This window comes from Lygodium microphyllum, chromosome 8 (genome assembly GCF_053477565.2).
Source record: "Lygodium microphyllum isolate KBCC chromosome 8, Lygodium_microphyllum_v1.1.10, whole genome shotgun sequence".
NCBI lineage: Eukaryota > Viridiplantae > Streptophyta > Polypodiopsida > Schizaeales > Lygodiaceae > Lygodium > Lygodium microphyllum.
Window position 1 is genome coordinate 45,093,639 of NC_141142.1, and position 24,257 is coordinate 45,117,895.

At 40.7% G+C, this 24,257-nt stretch overlaps 1 pseudogene; it reads left to right on the top strand.

The window, feature by feature from the left end:
- Window positions 1-6,312: 6,312 nt before the first annotated feature.
- The window catches only part of LOC148032227 (uncharacterized), a 39,921-nt pseudogene continuing 21,976 nt past the window's right edge, over window positions 6,313-24,257 (top strand).

A 24,257-nucleotide genomic window follows, 5' to 3' on the forward strand; every position in this document is an offset into this window, starting at 1 on the left:
CCTCCAACCACTTTATCCCCTTTAGGTTGTTTTGAAGGTACGCAAACCGGTGGGCAGCTATGTAGTAGATTCCTGAGTCATCAGTCCATCTCCGTTCCGCGTACAAAGGCGATGGATTATAAATACGATCTAAGATGCTCATCATATCAATCCTTTATTGATAATCCCGAGAATGCATTGCAGTCATAAACATGACTCGGAACACTAAGAACCTGTTCCATTCTTCATAATTCTGCAAGACAGCATCGAAAGTAAGGAAATATTCTGATCAGCAACATTTGCTTTACTTCTTCTTATTGAGATTTCTTTTTTTTTTAAATCATTCGTTGGTTCGCTCTAATACGAACTGTAATGTGTCCACCTGTTCCCTTCAGGATATGTCTTAGCAGTCCATCCGAAAGGAGATCTGGAAAGCTCATCCCGGCACTCCCCTGAAATGTTATGGGGTTTGCGATCTAGGACTTTCCACATTTGCCACGTAGTGGAAGTATTCTGGCCATTTCCACTTAGTACTGACATGAATCAGGGTTTTCCCTAATGGTCATTTCCTAAACGGCAACTAGCATCGAACCTCGAGCGAACTACTTTATGCAGAAACGCCATGGCCGAAGCAGATTCACGCTGCACTTGATTTAAGGAGAATGGGAAACGAGAGCGATGCAAGGCTAGACCTCTGTACCATAAGGCATAGTCCCATTTCGTTCCCCTAAAATGGCATAAACCGAGATTACTATATCTTAGACTCTAGGTCAGTGCCCTTGCTATTCATTTCCTTTGAAAAGATATCCTTGCTCTCCATTATGATTGAGAAAAGTTCCCGGCCAACCGCGACCACCCATCCGTAGGACGGCCCCATGGCCACGTCCATCGCACTTTCCTCAGGTTGTTTTTTTATGTAATTACCTACCACATTTAGTTGGAAAGGCATCAAGCACCTTCCTTAATTAGCCCGTTAGACATTGGTTCCTTCACATAATCTTAGCACTTGACATAGAAAAGTAGTGTCAAACAAGTTCCTTTTCAACAGGTTCTCATATTTATCTTTGGAATACATTTATAAAGTCCAACGCATAGGCTTATCCATAATCCGCCCAAAGGCTATCCAGCAATCCACAGGGATTACTAATCCAAGATTCCGCCTGTAGACTAGTATGCGAGCCTCAAGATCCAATCAAGAGTCATGTTGGCCTCTTGTGCAGGGCCCGAAAGGCGAGGGATTTATAGCCAGACCCCACCTTGGCACCCAAGAGTCCTCCTGCTCCAAGTAGTGCTCAAGGGAGAGACCTCTTGTGGTGGGTTCGGTCCACCTTCCTGTGCAGCTAACAACCCCCTTGGGTAGGGTCAGGCAGACAGTTGGGGGTAACTAAGGCTACCTCTCCCTTCAGGCCTGCAATCTAAAGCATTAGATATCTTTTTATCCTTTAGTTCCTTGTCCAAACAAATCAAACAGTGCTCTCTAAACTGTTACAAGCACAATAATATCGAGTGTTTGTTATTTGGCCAACTGCTAAGGAGTGAATCCTTCTCTCTGAATGCATCCAGCATTCGATTCGGGATCAATTGCAACTCGGCAAGATTCAACATTCGATCCGGGATCAATTGCGACTCGGCAAGATTCCCAAGGTTTTGTTTGTTAACCCTTATGTCCTTGGGTTACGGCCGTACCCTATTAACCCAACTTAACCAATACCTTAAGTTCTATTATTAGTAAATCATGGTGAATATGTTGCTTACCAATATGTTCTTAATAGGGAGATTACGTACGCCTAAAGAAGAACTGGATATGTTGCTTAAGTTCTTAATAAGGAGATTATGTATGCCCAAAGAAGAATTGGATACCTTAAGTTCTATTAACAGTAAATCATGGCAAATATGTTGCTTAATATGTTGCTTAATAGGGAACTCTTCTTTGGGCGTACGTGAATCTTTGGTTTAATAAGTTAGTTACTTTGCAATGCATAAAAACCACTTGCTAGGAATGAATAGAGATATTATGCTCTTCTTTTTCATTTGTTTAATACAAATGACCGATTCTTTGATCGTAAGTTATTTCCTTTAATTTAGCCAAGGTATTTCAATCGAAAAAGTGCATCCTAATTCCATAAATGATCCATGCACAATCGAAATATTACGATGTTAATCAAAGTTAGGACGAAAAATCCTGGACTTGTGGTGAAATGTCCACATGGATGTTAGGAGATGATCCTTCTGCAGTTGCACCTTGTGCCTTCTTAGGGGCTTGGCCTTTTTGCCTTGGACGCAGATTTATGATCTTGGCCATCTCCTTTGCACGCGAAACTCCTTTCGTGATTCGGCTTCCTTGATCGATTCCACCGTCTTTTAGAATCGAGCTTTAGAAGGTCTTAAAGCTGCCTCCTCAAAGTAGGGAATGGATTAAAAGGACTTGAAATGGAAGGCTTTTAAAAGGAAGTAGGGGTTGAAAAAAAAGGAAACTGGGGTTGAAAAAAAAGCTTTGTGAAATTGCTAGGGAAAGACCTTTAAAACTCGGCATGTGGGCTTATGGCAGATGCAAGGGGAACAAAACATAATTCCCGAGGATGCAAGGGAAAGGCCTTAATTTCGAGGTGTAAAAATTGCTTTGTAGGGCCAATGAAAAAGGGGTTGTAATCTTGGCTATTGCGGATCCACAAGAAGGGGGAAAGAGAACCCGACTATGGTGTCTTTTGGAGAAACCAAGGGCCGAAAGGGTTTAATTTCCAGGGGATATAAGGGGAGAAAAAGGCTTAAACTCCAAGGGAAAAGGGGTGTAAAAGATTGCTTTGGGAAGGCAAATAAAAGGGGATTTTAAAAGATCCCGAGGTAATAAGAACCCGCTTGAGAGGGCAATAGGGAAGGGCCATGGTAAGGGGTTTAGAAATTGGGGCTAATGGGAGCTTGTGGGGAACCCAAGGGGGGAAAAGGGGCTTAATGAGCTTTTAAAGGGCTTGGATGGGACTCCATGAGAAGGGGGGCTTTGGACCCCAAAGGGGGGGGGGGGGGGGAGTTATAGAACCCACTTGGAAGGGCTTTAAGGAAGCCCACAAGAAGGGGGGCTTGCAAAGGGCTTTGGAAGCTTCCCAAGAAGCTTCCATGAAGCTTTTGGGAGTCGTGGAAATCCCATGTGGAGGGAAATGAAGGCGGTGGCGGCGACTTCACGGCTTCAGGCAACCATCCTCCTCCCTTCATGACTACCATACGGCCCCTCCTTTAGCAGCAGCTGGCGCAGTTTGTCGTTACTTCAGCTCCTCCTTCCTCACGATCTGTGGCAACTACACCGTTACCCTCTCTCTCCTCAATTTGCAGCATGATCCTCTCTCTCCTTCTTAGTCAGCGTTACGCTCCTCCTTCCAGCTCCCATGGCAATGGTTTTTATAGGGAGAGGGAGAGGTACCTCCCCTCCCCCACGCGGCTCTTTCGGCTGGAGGAAGAAGGGATAATTAAAGGAATTTTTTTTTTCCATAAAATATATCCTTATCCTCTTGACCTCCTCCCAAGAGGAGGTTCACACGAGTATATGCGGTTTCCTAGTCCCTAGCCTTGATTGGGCATGGAGAGTGTATTGTTGTTTAATGACCGAATCATTTGCAACCACAATGCCGGCATTGTCTTTTTCCCGAGACGTCACACGTTTACGTAATAATTTTCCACAGGAATATTACATTCTCTCCCCCTTGGAGGAATTGAGATGTCCTCATCTTGAGATAAACTAGGGATATTGATGGTTGAGAGTGCTTTCATCTACCCAAGTGGCATCCTCCTCAAGATAATATTTCCACTGGACGAGGCATTCTCTCAAGGTTCTAGATCTCAGTTGTCTCTCCCTAGCATCTAAGATCCTGTCAGGCTGTAGTTCAAGGACTCCTTGACTAGGCATTACAACTTGTTGGTCATCAAGTACATGGTTAGGATTAGGTACATACTTCTTCAATAGGCTGATATGGAATACATTCTGAACCTTTAGGTCTTGGGGAGTTGTAGTTTATAAGGATTAGGTCCTAGGCACTTGAGGATCTTGTATGGTCCACAATACCTTGGACCTAGCTTTTTGCAATCTCCTAAGGATAGAGAACTCTTCTTTGGGCATACGTGAATGAAGACCATGTCTCCTTCCTCAAATGTTCTATCTTGACGCTTCAAATCCGCGTATGCCTTCTGTCTATCCTTGGCGGCTTGGATGTCACGTCTTATTGACTTTACTTGGTCATCCATCTCTTCTAACATATGCCTTGAAGCTTCAACCCTCAAGGTTGGATCTGAGAAGTTTAGGGGACTTCGGCAGTCATGACCATACAATGCTTGAAAAGGGGTCATGTGAATGCTTTGTTGGTAAGAAGCATTGTAGGCAAATTCAACCAAAGGCAAGTATTGAATCTACCTTTTTGGCTCACGACAGCAGTGTGCCCTAAGCATATCCTCGATAACTTGATTGACCCACTCCGTTTGGCCATCAATTTGGAGATGGTAAGCTGTGCTAAAACAGAGTTGAGTCCCAATGGCTTCGAAGATAGCTCTCTAGAAGTGTGATGTGACGAGAGAGTCACGATCACTAATGATTCTTCTGGGTAACCCATGTAGCTTGAATATCTTGTTGATAAACAATCTTGCAATTTCTTAGGCTTTATAGTTTGTCTTTACTGGAATAAGGTGTGCAACATTAGTAAGCATGTCAACCACAACCATGATGGAGTTGTATCCTCCCTGAACTTGGGGTAGGCCAATAACAAAGTCTATACTAATGAATTCCCATTTCATTTGGGGAATGTCAAGTGGTTGTAACTTTCCTAGAATTTTGACATGTTCGGCTTTGATAGGTTGGCAAGACAAGCACTCAGTGACATATTTGAGAACATCACCTTTAAGCCTCTCCCAATAGTAGCTCTTCCTAACTACATTGAGAGTCTTGGCATAGCCAGGATGTCCTGAGAAAGGGGAATCATGAGCTTCCTATAAAATCTTCTGCCTAAGTGACTAGCTTGCCGGTATACATAACCTCGTTCTAAAGTAGAAAAGTCCACTATTGATAGAGAATTCATGATACTTAGCCTACAGCTTTTGGTCTTGGTCCTTGATAGAGATTTCCCTTAACATCTTTTGATAAGCTGTATCATGGCATGCTTCCTCTCTAGCTAGCTTAAGTATTGGATTGTTTGGCATGGACACCTTTGTGGCTAGAGATCTATCTGTTGATGGGTTTTGCAAGATTAGAGAATCAAGGAATGCCTTGAAACTGAGTGCATCGGCAACTACATTATCCTTTCTAGGTCGGTACTTGATTTTGAAAGTCATATGAAAATGGGATTAAATCAAAGAAATGGAAAAATAATATTTATGTGCGTGAATGTTTGGCAAGGTTAAAGCATGAGGTAAAGCCTCAGTTTGGCCTTGTCCTTTGTGTTATTGTACGTGTTTATTGTTTTTTAGATACAAAAATGATACAAAACAACCATTCATACCTATGCACTGCAGTAACACCTAAACGGTGAGGGTGGGACGAAGTTTGTGTGACGATCTAATTGCTAAAAAGATACAAATTCTTATTTTCCTCTTTGTGCATAGCATTTAGGGATCGTTTCATAATTAAATATAGGCGACTAGTAGCACGGAAGTTCCGATGCTAGTCCCTAAAGCAACGAAGCACGTAACGCTTAGTTAAAATTCATGAAAGGGCTATTTTTTGCACCTCACATAGCTGGTTTTTTAATCATAAAATGGTTGTTCACAATCGTCATATACCTTGCATCAAGCATGCCGCCACGTGATATCTCCTGGAATGCATTACAATTGATTGATAAGCTTTGACCAACGTTGAGAGGATAGGAAACCTAAGTCATCGGTTAGATGGATGCTTCCATTGAGGAAAGTTTTGTGAGGCAAATAAAAATCTCATGGAACACTGAATTATGAAAGAGTGGAGTTTGTGCAAATGTTATATCTGTTAGCGATGCATCGAGGGGCCAATCCCTGAGGTGTAGGAGAGTTGTAGTGGAGCCGCGGCAATCAGCCGAGAGGTGCTTCCCTATGTGTGTATTACGAGGCATTATGCCTATATGTTATGGGATCTCCCTCTGAGGAGAAGGGAAGGTGAACTTTGGACTATATATTTGATACAAATGCAAAATCATCATAAGCATTTAGTGTAAAGTGAGTTTTAGACACTCCTGGCCCGCAAGGCCATGTGGTGGGGTTGTCTGTCATATGCATGAGGTCCGGCCAGTGCCATAGCCAATGCCGGCCCATTTTAGATCCCATCACAAAGCATTCCTCAACTCTCTTATTATGGAGAAACCGTCGATGGAAGAATCATTAGCAACCATGGTATCAATGCCCAGCAACCCTATCCTTGAATTAGCCAAGGAGGAAGCTAGTCATGACCCAGAATATCTAAAGATGATGAAGGAAAGTTTGGAAAATGACCAAAACCATAAACTGAAGTTCAAGTATCAAGAATTCTCTGTCGATGGGGGACTTATCTATTTTAGGACAAGGTTATGCATACCCTCAAGCAAGAAACTCAAATAGAGAATACTCTAGGAAGCACATGACTCCCCCTTTTCAAGCCATCCTGGATACATCAAAACCCTCAACACGGTGAGGAAGAGCTACCATTGGGAAAGACTTAAGGGAGATGTACTCAAATATGTCACGGAGTGTGCCTACAAACTCAAACTCCCTGAAACGTAAAGGTTCACAATGTATTCCGTGTTACCCTACTAAAGAAATATGTATCCAATCCAGTAGAAGGACTTTTCAAATGAAGATGCCACGTGGATTGACGAGAGTACTCTCAACCAACAATACCCCCAATTCCTTTCGAGATAAGGACATCTCGATTCCTTAAGGGGAGAAGGATGTAATATTCGGTCGTAAGGATCCCCCCCCTTTTTAAACCAAATTAAAAGGAAAATTTTTATGTCGCCCCGTATTAGCGTGGCCAGCTAGTGGAGGGAGGGGGAGGTGAACTCACAGTCGACGAGGGTGAGGGAGGAGACGTCTGAGCCCACGGAGAGCGAGAGTTGACATCAGTAATGATAAAGAATAATGACAAAAAGATAAACTAGTCATAGACCATAGTGACAATGGGGAGAGGGGCACACATGTGCCACCTTCCCCCCCCCCCCCCCCCCCCCACCATCTCTCTTTCTCCCCCAGGAGTCACAGATTGCATGGTAGGAGGGCCATTATAGCTACTTGGACGAAGGCGAATGGAGGGGCCCCTATGTCAATACCCCCATAATACCCTTCTTTCCTCCCCTCCTTTAGAAAGGATGATAATTCTCTTCTTTTTTCCCCCAACTATTACTATCTTCCCCTTATAAATCCCCCCCCTTGCTGCCAACTTATGAAGGAGAGAAAGAGAGGGAGAGGTAGTGAAGGAGAGAAAGAGAGAGAAAGAGGGAGAGGGAGAGGGAAGGGGAACTGAGAGAGAGAGAGAGAGAGAGAGAGAGAGAGAGAGAGAGAGAGAGAAAGAAGAGGCCGAAGGAAAATTCTTTACTTGGACAAAGCCTTGAGCACCCTCTCTCCCCATCGCCACTTCCTAAGATCTCTCCATCTACCGCCTCTAGTTGACAAAAGGATTGCGAAAGTCAAGGCAAGACATAGGGAACTCTAGTACACGAAGGAGTGAAGGACATATTTCAAGCTCCATAATGGCCCCAAAGTGCAAACTCTTGCAAGTAGCGGGAAAGGCCGTAACTATGGAAGGAGGATCACACAAAGATGCCACCACCAATACGAATGGGTTATCGAGCGTAAACGCTAATTTGACACTACAAAAGCAGGTATTACTACCATTTCTAGTGCTTTGGACCAAACATTTAAGCATGGACATCATTAGGAAGAACTCATACTTCGCATCACATAACTTGCATAGCTCGAAAGGTAGTTGAAAAGGCTTAATAACCATGATTTTCCATGAATAGATTAAGCATGTATGGGTTGTTACAGTATTAAGCCAAGTAATAGGTTTCAACTTTTGCAAATGCATCATAGATTGCCAATGTACATAAATATTCGATGTAGGTCAATTGCAACCTGTAGACCATTAGAGTGAATTAACTCGCATTTATGATGAACTCATGTACACTCACACTTAAATACTTAGGTCACACTTTATGATTTGCATAAATGCACTAGAAAAAAATTTCATGAATGGGAATCCCGCATCGTATCATCAACTTAAGAAAGACTTGCGTCTAGATTTGCATGGCATCATGGACACTTTCAGCTGCATTACATAATAGGGATTTATCTTAAAAGATAGATTTAAGATGCACATGTGAATTGCTAAACTAAATTGCAAGAGGCAGTTTGGTAAATGAAATCCTATATGATAAATAAGGCTAGGGTTTAATTTGACTCAGCTAGATTTAATTGTAAATAGATCAAATTGATATTATGATCATATTTTGATTTAGAGTCAAGTAAACACGCTCTTTGGTCTATATCCCAATAACTAGCCCGATGAGTCCAAAACACTCTTGGAGATATCATTTTCAAAATATGATACATCTCAAAGCTAACACAAGAAAATTCGAATATCGTATCCATAAGGGGAATGACCATTTGCCATGTTACATTCGATGCTTGCAACTATTTAAGGATTGTAAATGGGCTTAGTTTACTCTTGACTTGTGAGAGGAATGAACAAAAGTTCCTACTATCTTGAGGGAAGGAAACCCTAGGGAAAACTTAGAACCCCAGTAAAATTATTAGGTGGAAAAATAGTTACCAACAACTGACCAACAGAAATCCGAGTTTGAATCATTTAAGACATGGACCTTAAGATAAGAACCAAAAGTTAGCAACCTAGGGAAGCTACCATAAAAAAACTATTGGATATAAATCCAATAGCGTAATTTCTCACTCCTATTACATAGGAGTGAGGTGAGGAAGAGGGTATTCTCTATCCCTCGAAAGATAATGGAAATAGACATCAAGGCAAGAAAGACCCAAGAAGGGCAACGCCAAGTGTTCAATGATGGGAACTCCACCTTAGTAGATGTCCTAAGCACTCACCTTTATTGTTGTTTGTGCTTGTAAATCTAGATTCAATGTCTATGAAAGGATTGCATGATCCAAACTCACAAAAGAAATTTGAATAATGAATCATGTTGAATTCATGGAGGGCATGCCAAGCTACCCCCAACTAGCCGCCAACCCTAGACAAGGGGGCTCCAAATAACCGTGATGGGAACGTGGACTGAACCCACCATGATAGGTCTCTCCATGGGTTAGTTTGAACATAGGAGGATGCTTGGATGCCAGGGGGGGCTCTAGCTATAAATTCCCTACCTCTGAGTCCTACTCAAATGATCTACGTGACTCGAGATAAATTCTTGAGGCCCTATTACTAGTGTAAGGGCAGAAACTTGGAGAAAATAAGACACATTCTCATGGATTGCGGGAAATGTCATTTTTGGATAATATTTGTATCTCAGTTAAAATGCTAATATAAAGTTGCTTCCAAGGAACCTGTTTGAACTGTTTTCATGTCAGTGCCGTAAGTTACGTGAATGAACCCTATTTCTAAAAAGGCTTAATTAAGGAAGTTGATTTTAAATGTCACACATAAATGTGGTAGGACCTAGTTAGATAAATAAACATTTCCTATTGAGGGAAGCGGGTGGGCGGAACCCCTGACGGGTTTGTCCTACGAAAGGGTGGTCCCAAAAGAGTGGGAGGTTTCTCACAAGGTTTTATAGTCATACGAGATTTAGGTAATATTAGGTTAGAACCTGATTCATGCCATTTTAGGGGACAGGAATGTGACTATGCCCTATGGGCAAAGAGGTTAAATGACATATCTCTCTCATTTGCCATTCTCTTTGAACTAAGTGTGACATGGATCTGCTTCATCTTAGGTATCTCTGCGTAAAGTAGGATGTCCAGGATCCGACACTAGATTGCTCTTAGGAGACCTTGGCCACTAGGAACCCAGATTTCAGGTTGATCCTAGTAGGTTTGGTAGTGAACCTTCTGTTGCGAGGTGACGCGGGAAACCCTAGGCGAAAAATCCCGAAACATTCCATGGGAGTTCTAGGCACTGACGCTTAGATTCATTTCTCGATAGGCTGCTAAAAACGTGCTTGGATAGGCATTAGGATGTATGTTACAACAAGCTCTCCCTATAGAGCAAGTAATCACACCCCCTTTAGACACCATCTATACAAAACTTGACTCTTTGTTACTGAATATACGCCCTTTCTTCACAACAATAGATCTCGGAACATATGAAATCTTCCCTTGATGTGTTGCAAAATGTTGAGGATCATGTGATGCAAGGATGATCACAACCATTAATTCTTCTTGAAAAATAGGTACAATCTGTAATGCAGTCCATTAAAAGAAGAAGACCCAATTCACACTTAGCAAAGATGGAGAAAGAAGCCCTAATTAAAATTATTTGATCGAATCTAGATATTATCAACAATCCACCTTCTTTACATGGTGTCCTAAATAGACAACACTTCAGATTGGTCCACAACACTATTTGTGTTTTTAATGACATTGACATGATCTCATCTTCTCTATCTTTAAGATGACCCTCTTAATTTTCCTCTACCATATCTTCATGAAAACTCACACAATTTTCTATTATCCCTATGCAACCATCAAAGTTTGTAAAACATGTTTCTAGGTACTTGATGTACCTAGTAGTGAGTTCGCTGGAATCCTTGTAAGGCACAATCATCTCGACAAAGCTTAGATGATAAGCAATTGATCTACAACCTAGGCTACCATTATTGTAGGAAAAACTATGGATCTCTTAACCTTTCCTTAGAGTGAAACTAATCTAAAGATTTCACTTTACCATTCAACAATGTACCCTTGACACAAAAATTGGGTCCTTCTAATCAAATAATATATAGAGGTTTGACATCACTCTTGTCAACTCCCCCACAAATTTTAGTAGTAGTGTTGTTATAAAGAAGATCTATTAGTGAAGTTATCTTACGGTCTTCAAATTACTTTCAGTTATGTACAATATTAAAGGCCTTGCAAGCCTTTGGCTAGGAGCATCCTCCTCCTATACTCATCATAAATAACCATGGTCTTCATAAAACTTCTCTAGCTACCTTATATTCACCAACCCCAACCAAGTTTTCTCATCTGTGTTTCAAAATGAAATGATATTTCTAATGTATGTGCTTTGATACCATGCAATGTATCCTAGTAAAGATATTCTTTTGAAGGTGAACCCTATGCTCAATCACACATGATTTTGAAAAGAAGTGCATAGTCAAAACGTATGCTATGCATTCACAAATTGATCAATACATGAAAAGATGAATGCAATGAAGGATTCGTGCCTAGCATACCTACAAGTGCTCGTGAGTCATGCAAGATGGAAACACAATTCTTTGATTAAATTGTGGTCCTTAACCTTACATTTGGACACTTAGAAAAAAACAAAAAAAAGTTGCACTCCACTTCACCTAGTCAAAACAAACAAACACTCATGAAAAAAATGGTCCTCATGATGTTCACCAAATAAACAACCCATCTCAAGAAACAACTAAAGGTGTCCTCCATGACCTTTAAAGTCACCCAACCACCTTTCCCACTTTTCTAGAAGTTCCTTATTTAATGATGAAAATCCCAACTATTGTTCATTCAGAAAATGGGGCATGCACAATGGAAGGTGTTCTCTCAAGTACACATGCATCTAATTGCATTGGGTATCACACAGTTCTAGTGGTCAACGATAGTGCAATGAGTGCATCAACCCAACCCATGGCATGGAAAAATTTGATAAAATATGGAGATGGCACCCAAGTACAATGTATCTAATAAGTGAAACTTGAAGTTCTCATGGACCCATAATCCCTGTGATGTGCAAAGATACCAACAAAAACATATACATGTTTCAAGTTATTTGGTAGCTACCACCAAATTCCTGCTCCAATTTTTCTAGAAAAACACCAATCTCAACCAACGCTATCAAGTTTCCAAGCTCAATAAATCTAAAGTATTAATACAAAAGATTATTTCTTTAGATAAATACAAAAAATCCACAACTAAAACAAGTAGTTACACAAGCAACTAAGCTACAAAAATCATATCTACCTAATATCTTTCTAGGGTTTTTTAGTTTATGTGAAAGTGGTTGACATATTTAGTCCTCCTCATAGTTTGCAAGCGTTTATGTGTAGTAGTTTATTTCATAAAATGATGAAACATTTACAATCCAATCAAAATTTGAGTCCAATGATCTATTCCTGAGCTCCTCATCAAACTCTAAAATCGAGAAAATGAATGTCAAATCTCTCTCAAGTAACTCCACATTGTGAAAAAACAAACCATCCGTAAAATTCTCTTCAAAATTAGCAAAGTTTCGCAATCCAAAATCCTTGAAATTACCCACACTATTTGCATCATTCACAACAAGCAATATATCCCTCCCATCCTCCCTAAGAGAAACCATGGCAATTCTAAGTTATTGAACAAGATTTTGACTCTTTTTATGTTTCCAAACTCAGTTCCATCTACATGAACATCCAACCAATTAAAAAAACTCATTAGAAAATGCTAGAAAAAGGTCTCCCATCACTACAAAACACCCAATCATACTATCACCTACATCAAATTGAGTCCTTTTCTATTTGTCAATACTACAAGAACCAATTTCATCAAGATATGGTGTCTCTAAAAGACAACCATTCAAACCACTCATCTCTTCAACAAAATAAGACTCCAACTCATCTAATCCACAAACACAATGGTCAACCCTTGTCACAATATCTCCACAAACAATCTCACTAGAATCTTCACAAGAAGATTTAATACTAACCAAAAAAATTAGGGCCATTGACCTCATCCAAATACTCAACTCTAAAGTCCTCTTCAACTTGCACCTCTAGTTACTTTTGATCTCCTTTTCCCTAATTTTAGATCACTATTCCCTCATTATTTCAATTCTTTTCATAGCCTTACTCAAGTTCCTCTCATATTTTCAACATTGTCACTTTCATGATTCTCAAAACCCTAATTAGAATCATCACAATCATTATTAAAAACACTAGAAGAACTTAAAGAAACTATAAAACTATCAGATAAGGTTTTCTCTTCCTCATTGTTTCCCAAATCAACCATACAATCATCCACAAAAATGTCAAGAAGTATGAGGTTAGGTCTACTCAAAGAAACATCAACAAATTCACAAACAGAAGCCTCTCTAAGGCTACTCAAACCATCACCAACAAATTCACAAGACTTACTAGAGTCATAGACAACAACATCATAATAATAAGAATCAAAATCCAAAACCTCAATACTCTCTCAATCAGCCCCTATATCTAGAAGCTCACATCCACACTCAATTACATCAATCTCTTTTGGGAACAAATCTGAATCCTCAACTTTATAATTAAATCTTTCAATTTCTAAGCTCTTCTCCTCATAGTCTTTTAAAAAACTCAACAAATCCTCCTCAATTCTCTCTTGACCTCTCAAACAGTTAGATCTACCATCAAGAAATTCTTGATTCTCTTGTCTCTCCCTATCTCTCTCAAGATTTACTAACTCTAATATAATCGATGACACTTCTCAATCAGAATCACCTTTAGAACTTTCCTCCTCACTATCATCTTCCTCAAAACTATTACTCTCCTCCTCCTCTTCTTCTTCAGGGTCATCCTCATTCACCAATTCTTTTCTCAAAGCCATATCAAGATTTTTTTCTATTCCTCTACAATAATAAATTGTTGTGATTCATTTCTTGCAATCTTGTATTGCACCTGCCTTTCTAAGACATGGTCTACCAAGGATAAGTAGAAAATCCCATAACCTTGCTATCATAACATGAAAATCGATCTTCATAGACACACCATAGACCTTGACCTCTAAATTTCAAATTATGCCTAGGTACCTCACTTTAGCATGATTAGAAAGCATGATCAAAATTTTTATCCCTTTATAATTTGAAATCGAAACTACTGTAAACAAGCCTAAGAAATCACACTAACTTGTGCTTCTCCATCAATATATGTCTCACCTATGCTTTGATTCTTATACTAGGCATCAATCAGGTAAGTCCTCTACACTCAAAACTCTCATTGCTCCTCTCTTTCTTTCCTTGGACTCGGAATCACTAAAATTTTCACTATCCTCCCATCCTAGGGCACAACTCCATCAACTCAGAAAGAGATATATCGGTCTTCTTTTCCATCATATCTCTTTTTAGGTCATAATCACTTTCCCCTTCCCCCAATGGAATATCAAAATCATGATAATTTTTCCTAGGTGCTCTCGATTTATTTTCTTCTCTTGTCTTTCTTCTCTCCTTTCTTTATCTTTCTTCCTCTTTCCAAACCAACCTTCACTACAAGGGTACACACATATAGCGACGCTAAGTAGCGACTTTTTTTTTTGGTGTCGCTATTTACGTTGCTAATCCTTGAAATATTTTAAGTCAAAAAATGCGTTGATATTAGCGTCGCTATCTGCATTGCTAAAAACGTTGCTATTAGCATCGCTATATAGCGACGCAAATAGTGACGTAAATAGCGACGCTAATAGTGACGACTTACTCTGGTAACATTTCGTGAAAACCCAAATGTTTCTTTCAAACGTGCGCGCGAACTGCAGAAGTAAGGTGAAGGCAAAGAGAAAGAGAAAGGGAGGTGAGCAAGGAAGCAAGCCGCGAGCTGCACGTGAGGAGAGAAGTGTCGCCTGCACGAAGAGGTCGTGGAAGAAGAAGAGAGCACGACGGTATGTTTTGGTTTCTTTACAATCTTTGTTTTGCTTTGCAATGTAGGTTAGAAAGTATTCATTTCTCTTTGATCTTTGTGTTGCTTTCTATTGCTTTGCAATATAGGTTAGGAAGTGTTGAAAGAGAGAGAAATGGAAGCGAGTATTTTCAAATTTTTTCTTGTGTTGGTTTTTATTCTTTGCAATGTAGGTTAGAAAGTGTTGGTTTTTCTTCAATCTTTGTATTGCTTTAATTTGCAACGTAGGTTAGGAAGTGTTGACGACTTACTCTGGTAACATTTCGCGGAAACCCAAATGTTTCTTTCAAACGCGTGCGCAAACTGCAAAAGCAAGGTGAAGGCCAAGAGAAAGAGAAAGGGAGGTGAGCAAGAGAGGGAGGTGAGCAAGGGAGGTGAGCAAGGAAGCAAGCCGTGAGCCGCACGCCAGGAGAGGAGTGTTGCTTGCAAGAAGAGGTCGTGAAAGAAGAAGAGAGCACGATGGTATGCCCTGTTTTGGTTTCTTTACAATCTTTGTTTTGCTTTGCAATGTAGGTTAGAAAGTGTTGGTTTCTCTTCCATCTTTGTGTTGCTTTGTGTTGCTTTGCAATGTAGGTTAGGAAGTGTTGAAAGAGAGAGAAATGGAAGCGAGTGTTTTCAAATTTTTTCTTGTGTTGGTTTTTATTCTTTGCAATGTAGGTTAGAAAGTGTTGGTTTTTCTTCAATCTTTGTGTTGCTTTAATTTGAAATGTAGGTTAGGAAGTGTTGAAAGAGAGAAATGGAAGAGAGAGTTTTTATATTTTTTCTTGTGTTGGTTGTCTTCAATCTTTGCAATGTATATAGGGTAGGAAGTGCTGAAAGAAAGAGAAATGGAAAGGAGTGTGAAGGGGGATGCTTATTTTTCTTGATTATAATTTTAGAGAGAGAGTGAGAGAGATAGAGATGTAGAGAAAGAGAAATGAGATGCTTGTTTTGTTTGGATTGTATCTTTTGCAAGATCTTTCTAAACTACATATTCATCCACAATGATATTTCTAGATGTAGAAATACTTCTTTTTCTAGGATCATAAAAGTAAAATGCTTTGGTGATGTTACTATTACTCATGAGAATACATTTGAGAGATTTAGAGTCTAATTTCTTTCTATGAGCATAAGTAATGCTTCCAAAAACTTTCAAACAACTCACTACTAGTGTTTGACCAATAAAAGCTTCAAAAGGAGTTGTGCCTTTCAAGGCATAGTGGAAGATCTATTAACTGTTATAAAAATGTATGTGTGTGAGCATAGTTTAGAGCCGACCTCAAAGATAGATAAGTTTAGAGCCAAAATCAAAGAGATAGGTATGAAATTTTTTTTAAAAAAGACCTGAAATATATATAGTGGAGTGGTCCCAATATACAATATAGAATCATTATTAAATTATCATTCCATTGCATCGCAGTCAAGATGTCTAGCACTCACAACCAACATGGTGGGGATCATGAGGCTTGGCTCAATCAACGTGTCTCCTGTCCATGCACGCAATGCAAATTGGCCATTCGTCGAAAACGTCGTTTGTCCATAGAGCATGTGCAACGGTATGGAGAGTTTCGAGTTGAGATAATCGACCAAGCAATCTTGAATTACAAGATTGCGGTAAGTTCTCTCTCATTACTATATGACATGTAATTGATTTAAGTATAACAGTTTGGGGTTATCTTAGAAGTTAACTCCTTAACGTCGTTTACAGGGTCAGGGCCATGTTGATACATTGCAGCCTACAGATCTCTTGCGTCTAGTAAGACGGGTTCGTTCGTGCTCTATACAAATGCCGTCTGAGATAACTAACTATCTCATAGAGGGTGATAACTCTCAACCCCCTTCTATGGGTGAGAATGTTGGAGACATAGACGGTCCTCCTACTTTTTTGGAGCTCGAATTAGAGGATATGATCGAATCATTGCTTCTGACGGACTCGAAATCCCAAGATCCTTTAATTGCGGAGGCTGCCATTCCATTGTATGATGGGAGTCGGGTATCCCATTTGAAGACACTTCTTGCATTGTTGAGCATACAAACAAAGTATGGATGGAGCGATGCGAGTGTGACTGAGCTATTTAGGTATATTATGATGTGTATGATTCTTTATTGAAAGCCATTAAAATGTGCTATGCAGTACTCTAATAACGTGCTTCATTGCAATTTGTAGAACGTTGAAATCTTACATTTTGCCTACCCAAAACACGATGCTTGAGTCTCGTGATGATGCAAGACAAGTACTGTGAAAGCTAGGCATGGATTATAATTGCATTCATGCTTGCCCCAATGATTGTGTTCTCTTCTGAGGAGAGTTTGAATTGTTGGCCACATGTCCCAAGTGCGGTGCGGACAGGTATCGAAATGACTTGCAAGGACAGACTATTCCGTAGAAGGTTTTGAGGCACTTTCCGCTAATACCGTGTGTTTGTCACATTTTTCGGACCAAGAGTTTTGAAAAGTTGACTACATGGCATGTGGAAAATTGATCCACTGATGGTGTATAGCGTACACCAGCTGACTCAAAATCATGGCATCACATTGATGAGACTTTCCCTAACTTTGCAAAGGAGACGAGGAATCTACGATTTGGTCTTGCCATGGATGCGGTAAATCCTTTTGGTTTACGTTCCACCTCCTATAGTGTATGGCCTGTGGTCCTTGTTAACTACAATATACCGCCATGGCTTTCCACCAAGAAAGGACACCTTTTGCTCAGCTTGCTTGCGCCTGGACAATACAAAGTCAAGAATATGGATGTCTACCTCTCTCCACTGATTGATGAGCTAAAGGAGTTGTGGGAGGGAATTGTAGTGGAGGACATGAGCAAACATATTGGTAGGTGATCCGCTGTCGTGTTGCTGCGCATCCGAGTTGTATACACCTCCATTTCTTTTGTTGTGCATTTGTGTTAATTTCTGCGTGTGATTCATTGTTTGTGTGATGCATTTTGATAATCCGCATCCAGTGTACATATTCCCTTAGTGCATGTGTATGATTTTGTTTGGATGCATGATGTGTGTGTATTAGAAAAATATGAAAAACTGATGCCAAAGGATCTTTGTCCTGCTGCTATTTGTTCTAGCTCTGTGTGTAATGACAGTCTTTAAGATCACCACATGCTATACATCTCGGTATGAAGGTCAAAAACCAGGAACTTCAGGGTTGAGGAAAAAGGTTACTGTTTACAAACAACCCAATGAAGTCACTTTTGTTTCTGCAGTCAAAGTTTGCTCCAACATGACAGCCTTGGTGCAAGTGTTTTGAAGATATGCTACAAGAAGGACATTTAAAGGAGGCAGTAGAGTTGCTGCAAGATATGCCTCTTGCAAATAATCTTGTTGCTTGGATGTCAATGTTAAATTAATGCAAAAGGCATGGTGACATATTGCTAGCACAGCAATGCTTTGACAAAATTGTCTCATTGAACTCACATGATGCCTCAGCTTATATGCTCATGTCAGACCTTTACACAAGGGCCGGAATGAGGGAAAAAGCTAAGAAAAGAGGGACAGTTTTGAAATGCTATCAATGGCGGGCTTGCAGAAAAGCCAGGAAAAAGAAGGACGCTTTCGGAACGGAAAGAGAGGGGGACTGGTCGGACGCTGTTATGATGGGGGGAATTCGATGAACAAGGGGATGTAACGGTCGAAGTTCCGAAAGAACGATGATGCTGGATTTGTGAAGATGATCTTCACCAAGCCTATGACTGTGGAGAGCTTCTCGGAATACCCGATCGTCAGGTTCTTTTCAAGTACGCACGCATCACTTCGTCTTTGCTGATTATCGACTCTCTCCCCATAACGAAGCGAAGTATTGAAGACGACGACTCTGATATTGAGTATCGAAGATAACACACTCGACACGAGAATTCATCGATCACTCTTTATGCTGCAGAATTCTTTCTGACCTGTTGTCGGATTATCGCCACGTCCTGAACCTTGCTTTCCCTTGTGGATAGTGAGGATCTTGAGCTCTTTCCAGGGCTTGTCACAGCAGTACTGCAGCGAGGTGACAACAGTCTGTTAGATGAGTCTTTAAACCCTCGTTTGACAAGCATTGGAATAAGAGTTCCAGACAGTGATTTTATTCGTTAGGTTGCTCAAGATTTTGGTGGGGTTTTGGCTCTTACAAGTGCAAATTCTAGTGGTCAAGCAAGCTCAATCTCCATTCAAGAATTTGAGAAGCTGTGGGAGCATTGCACATTTATTTTCGATGCTGGTCAACTTCCTGCTAGTAGAGCAGGTTCAACAGTTGTTGAATTCACAGTTCCAGGGATGTACAAGATTTTAAGGGAAGGCAGTGCTTTGGTTCCTACAGCTGCAGTCCTTGAAAGATATGGACTTCTGGATGCTTCTCATGATCAACAGCAACACTGTTCACATTTAAGAAACTCCAGTTTTGTAAGCCGACATCTTCCAAAACTGATGGTCAGCCTCCATTTCAATACTCATCGGCAGATGCTTATTCCCAGGCACGCCAAGTAGGAGTTCTCATCCTTCGGAGACGATGCTAACTCACTTTCAAATAGTGTTGAAGAAGGTGCAAAACGGTTGTACAACAGATTACGTGGAAAAATGCAAACATCACCGCCAAAGTTATTGCTAAAGTATGGATTGTCAAAGGGGCTTTTCCCAAGAAATGCAACACATTATGAACTAGACGAGAATACAGGAAAGCTAACTGTGTTTATCCCTATTGTGTGTGAGGTTGGTTATAAAGTTTCCTCCATTTTGAGGTTCACAACACAGAAAACAGGGATCTTTTTATGAAGGGAAAGCTTTATATTCATTTCTCTGTAGATCTTCCTGACTCTCGTTCTCTTACCCCAGAACAATTCCGTGCATTGGAGGGAATCTTACCTTCTAGGCCTGAGCCTGAAATGACAGAGTTGGAACTTGATGAGTGTGAAGACATAATTTTGCAAGATGTCAATATTGAGGAGGAGATAAGGAGGAAGCATCAGGATGCCCACAGAACTTCATTGTATTGGCATTGAAAAGATTTCTGAAAATTTGTTCATAGGGATTACTGCCCAGTCCAGCAGAACTCTTCAAGTCTCCTCAAGCCTACGTACCAAAGTCATAACTGTCTTCAAAACCCTGAATGTGAACAGTTTATGAGAAACTTCAAATTATTCTGAATATGAACTTCTTGTAGCTCATTTGACAAGGAATATAGTGAACTTTGGCATCAAATATTTGAGTTTTTCTTGTTAGCCTCAATTCTTGCTGTATCTTGAACCCCGTGTTATGCAGCCCTTGCGTGAACTCTACGACATTTCTGGTGAACCCGACGTGAAAGTGCTGCGTCATCAGCAAGATGGGAGACTCGCAAGAAGAGATGACAGATGATAATGTTATGAAGAACCTGTTTCAGTCATTTACCATGTATATGCAGCAGCAAGCTCATGCAAAATGAGACAGTGATGCTATGGATGCTTTGAAAGCTGTCCAACAGGAGATGAAGCAGTTTAATGGCCAGCAAGTGTCAACTTACCTGCATTTGTATGAAGAAAAGATGAAGTTTTTTGGGGTTTCTCAAGAAGTTTGGAGCCGCTACTTCTTGCAGATCGTGGTTCGAGCTCTTGAAGGTCGAATTGCAGAAATTCAAGGAGCACATGCAGGTTGGGCTGAATTTAAAAAGGCATTAAAAGATGAATATTTCCTGGAGGATACAGGTCTTATGAATCGCAGGAAATTTTTAGCATGGGTTTCTATGCCTAATAAGGGACTTTCTGTTACCGCTCTTCTGCGAGAGTTTGAAAGCCGTTATGATCAGTTGGATGGGACTGAACAGCAAGCTTTGGAGATGCAGAAAGTGGAGTTATTTTTGCAAGCTGCAGATGCTGATTTACAGGAAAAGTTGGATGATCTTTTGGAAGATCAAGCTACTAATTCAGGTTTAAAGACTGAGTGGAGACATGTCATTGATGCTGTGAATGCTCTTGTTAAGAAGCAGCGCAGGAGAGTAAGATTGCATCGAAATATAGGATCAGTTCCTGAAAAATCCTTGGAGACTTCTTCTTCTACCCCTGCTGCAACTTCTTTGCCTAAGCCTACTCCTCCTGCTGTGAATCCACCAGTTCCTGCTGCTCCAGTGCCCTTATCTGTAGATGATGTTATTAAAGGCTTGGCGGATTTGACGATTGAAGCAGTCAAAGCTGAAGTTGGTAAGTTAAAGGAGCAACTTATGTCAGTACCTGCTATAGCACGTGCTCCAGTGACTGCTTTTCCAGCTGGTCAAAGAAAAGAGTGACGATGTATTTGGTGTGATAGTACAGAGCATCAACACTGCAGAGATTGTGATGCTTTTCAGGAAGCACGTAAGAAGAATGTAGTGTTCTGGGGACAAGATGGGAAGATATGGCTGACAGAGACTGGTGCTCCTCTTGACACGAACTTTGGTAAGGGAGGTATGAAGAAACTTGTTGATGATATGGCTGCACGATCAGCTTATGTGAGTGTTAGAGGAGATGCTTCAGCTTTTGGAGTCCATCTTGAGCAGAAATCTGATGGAGACTCTACTTTATGGTCTTCTGCCTTGGAGATAGCGAGAAGAGGGAAAGTTCAAACCTCTACTATGACTTGTGTGGGCTCTAGCATCCGAGGAGAAACAGGATGGGACTCTCTTGTTGACAGGTATTCTATTTTTGCTTATATGGCTAAAACGCAGGGTTTAGATGCCATGGTTGAGGAAAAGAGAAGAAGAGATGAGGAGGGTCCTAGCTCCTCCAAAAAGACTAGAGGGGGTGACTTTGTTTCACCACCTGTTACAGCTCCACCTATGTCAAATTCTCCAGCTCAAACAAGTTCTGATCAACCAATGGGAGACAAGCAGAAAGAAAAGAGGCAACCAAGAAAAGAGCCAGGATTCAAGCTCTTGTCAGACCTTGATATGCAAACGGATATGAGTAAGATTTTTCATGAAAGAATTTTGAATAGTGAAGTCACTTTTACTGTTGGAGAGGCTCTTGGGATTGCTAGAAGAGAAATACAGGATCAGATGCAGGATCTTTTGCAGAGGAAACGACATGCGATGGAAGGACCTGCTTTACAGGGATTGTGGCATGGAGCTCTTGGGGAAGAGCATGATGATGCAGTGATGGTTGAGAATGCTTCTGTTAATCCGCAATTGGAGAAAATAGTGCAGCCTATGCAGTATGAAGATGATGAGACCCCTATTCTCATTCCTCGCAGCCATTTTTCACGAAGTCATTGGGCTAGAGCAACCACTGAGATAGTGGTAAGGATTGGAGAGAAACAAATTCCCTTGATCGCTTTAGTTGATCATGGTTCTGAGATTAATCTTATTGCTCGAGGTGTTTATGAGAGTGGCAAGTGGCCTATGGATGCAGAGCATGGCTAGCGCATGAGAGCCGTCAATAATACTTCTGGTGATATGTATGCTGCTTGTCCGAGTATCAGAATTTCTATTGGTAATGTTGAAGAGGATTATCATTGCTTTGTTCAGGATTCATGCTCTTATCCGATTATTCTTGGACAGCCTTTCATTACAGAAGCAAGAATGGAAACAAAAGTGATGGATGATGGGTCAGCTTATGCGCGGATACGCAGTAAAGATGGTATGCGAGCTGTTCAGTTTATGACTGTTGGGGTAAATCATCCGAGAAACAGGGACTCCTTGCGTGAGGCACCACTACCTGCGAAGGAGTTGGATTTTCATTAGCTACCGCTGTCTTGCGAGACGCCAGTGGTACGGAGCGGAGAAAAGAGGAGATCTCGCCTCCTGGCATCCAGTCTTTCTCCAATAACTTTTTTGGGTTTACTTCAGATAGTTCAGTGAGTTATCAGAAAATTTCAGATTTGCCTAGAGCTGCCAGGCAGTATATTGGCCGTAAGGAGAAAGAGTTGAAGAATGCAGGTATTTTGCAAGCAGAAGAGCATGTGGATGGATTGTATGAAGGGATGTCTTATGTAGATACATTGTTTGAGATGAGAGCAATGCTGAAAACTGATGTATGCAAGGGTTCAAAGATCATACCTGTGCAAACCTTGGATATGTTTCAAGAAATTTCTGGTTTTATGCTACAAACAGAGTTAGAGGCTGAGAAAACTCAGCAAACTAAATTTATGGCTGATCTCGATCAACTAATAGAATTGCAGAGGGCTGAATCCATTCAGCCAACAGAGTTGAATGCAGAAAAATTTCTACATACAGAGTTTCAGGATGCATCTATGCAGTCCATAGAGCCGAGGGCTGAATCCATTTAGCCAACAGAGTTGAATGCAGAAAAATTTATGCATACAGAGTTTCAGACTACACCCATGCAGCCCATAGAGCTAAAGGCTGAAATTTTTCAGCCAACAGAGTTGAAAGTTGCTGAAAATTTGCAGAAATTGCAGCAAAGAAGAGAGTGCTTGAATGATGCCAAGGTTGACACAAAATATAAAACAGTTGATAAGAAGGTTAAGCCGGTTGCAGGCCCGCTTCCTTCTGATAGTGATGAACAGATTGAAAAAGCTATGAAGTAGACTATGTTGAGGGACCCTGCAAATATTGGACATAAGTTTACTGCTGAAACTCTTGTAGAATTGAAGATTGGAAATGATGATTTTTTGCTTCCAGTGGAAAAATAATGTTTTAGAGAGATGCTTGAACGTCATGGTAAGGCATTTGCTTTCTTTCCACATGAAATTGGCTGCATTAGCCCCGAATTGGTTGCACCTATGGTCATCTTCACTGTTCCTCATGTACCATGGAATATACGTCCTATACCTGTGCCTAAAGAACACTTGCCAAAGCTGATAGAGTTGCTGAATGAGAAGATTAAAATGGGGATTTTGGAACCCTCTTCTGCACCCTATTCTAACAGGTGGTTTACTGTACCAAAGAAGAATGGTACTTTGAGATTTATTCAGGATATGCAGCCCGTGAACAAAGTGACAATCAGGAATGTGGGAACAGGTCCAGTTGTGGATGAATTTGCTGAGGCTTTTGCAGGACGAGCCATCTATTCACTAGGTGACTTGTATTCAGGTTATGATCAGTTTCAGCTTGCCTTGGAAAGCAGGGATATTACTACTATGCGAACACCTATTGGTCTTGTGAGGATGTGTACCTTGCCACAAGGTGCTACAAACTCAAATGCTCATATGATGAATGCTATGCATAGAGTTCTTCGAGACTATATTCCGCAGTATACCATGCCTTTTCTAGATGATGTGCCTATTAAGGGTTGTGCAGAAGAAGAAAAGAATGAAAGTCTTGATTTGTGTGGATGTAGACAGTTTGTGGCTGACCACTTGATTGCTTGTGAGCAAATATTGACACGATTAGAGGAGGTAAATTTGACACTTTCAGGGCTGAAATCTGTCTTTGCTGTTAATGAAGTCATCATAGTTGGGCATATGGTTGGATATTATGGCAGAAAGCCTTCTCCTACAAAGGTGGATGCCATAAACAGGATTGCAGAGTATTGCTCGACTACTTCAGAGGTGCGGAGATTTGTGGGAGCTTGTGTGTTTTACATTATTTGGATTCCTCATTTTGTTCATATTGCAGATGTTCTCTATCAGCTGTTTCGAAAGGGGCAGA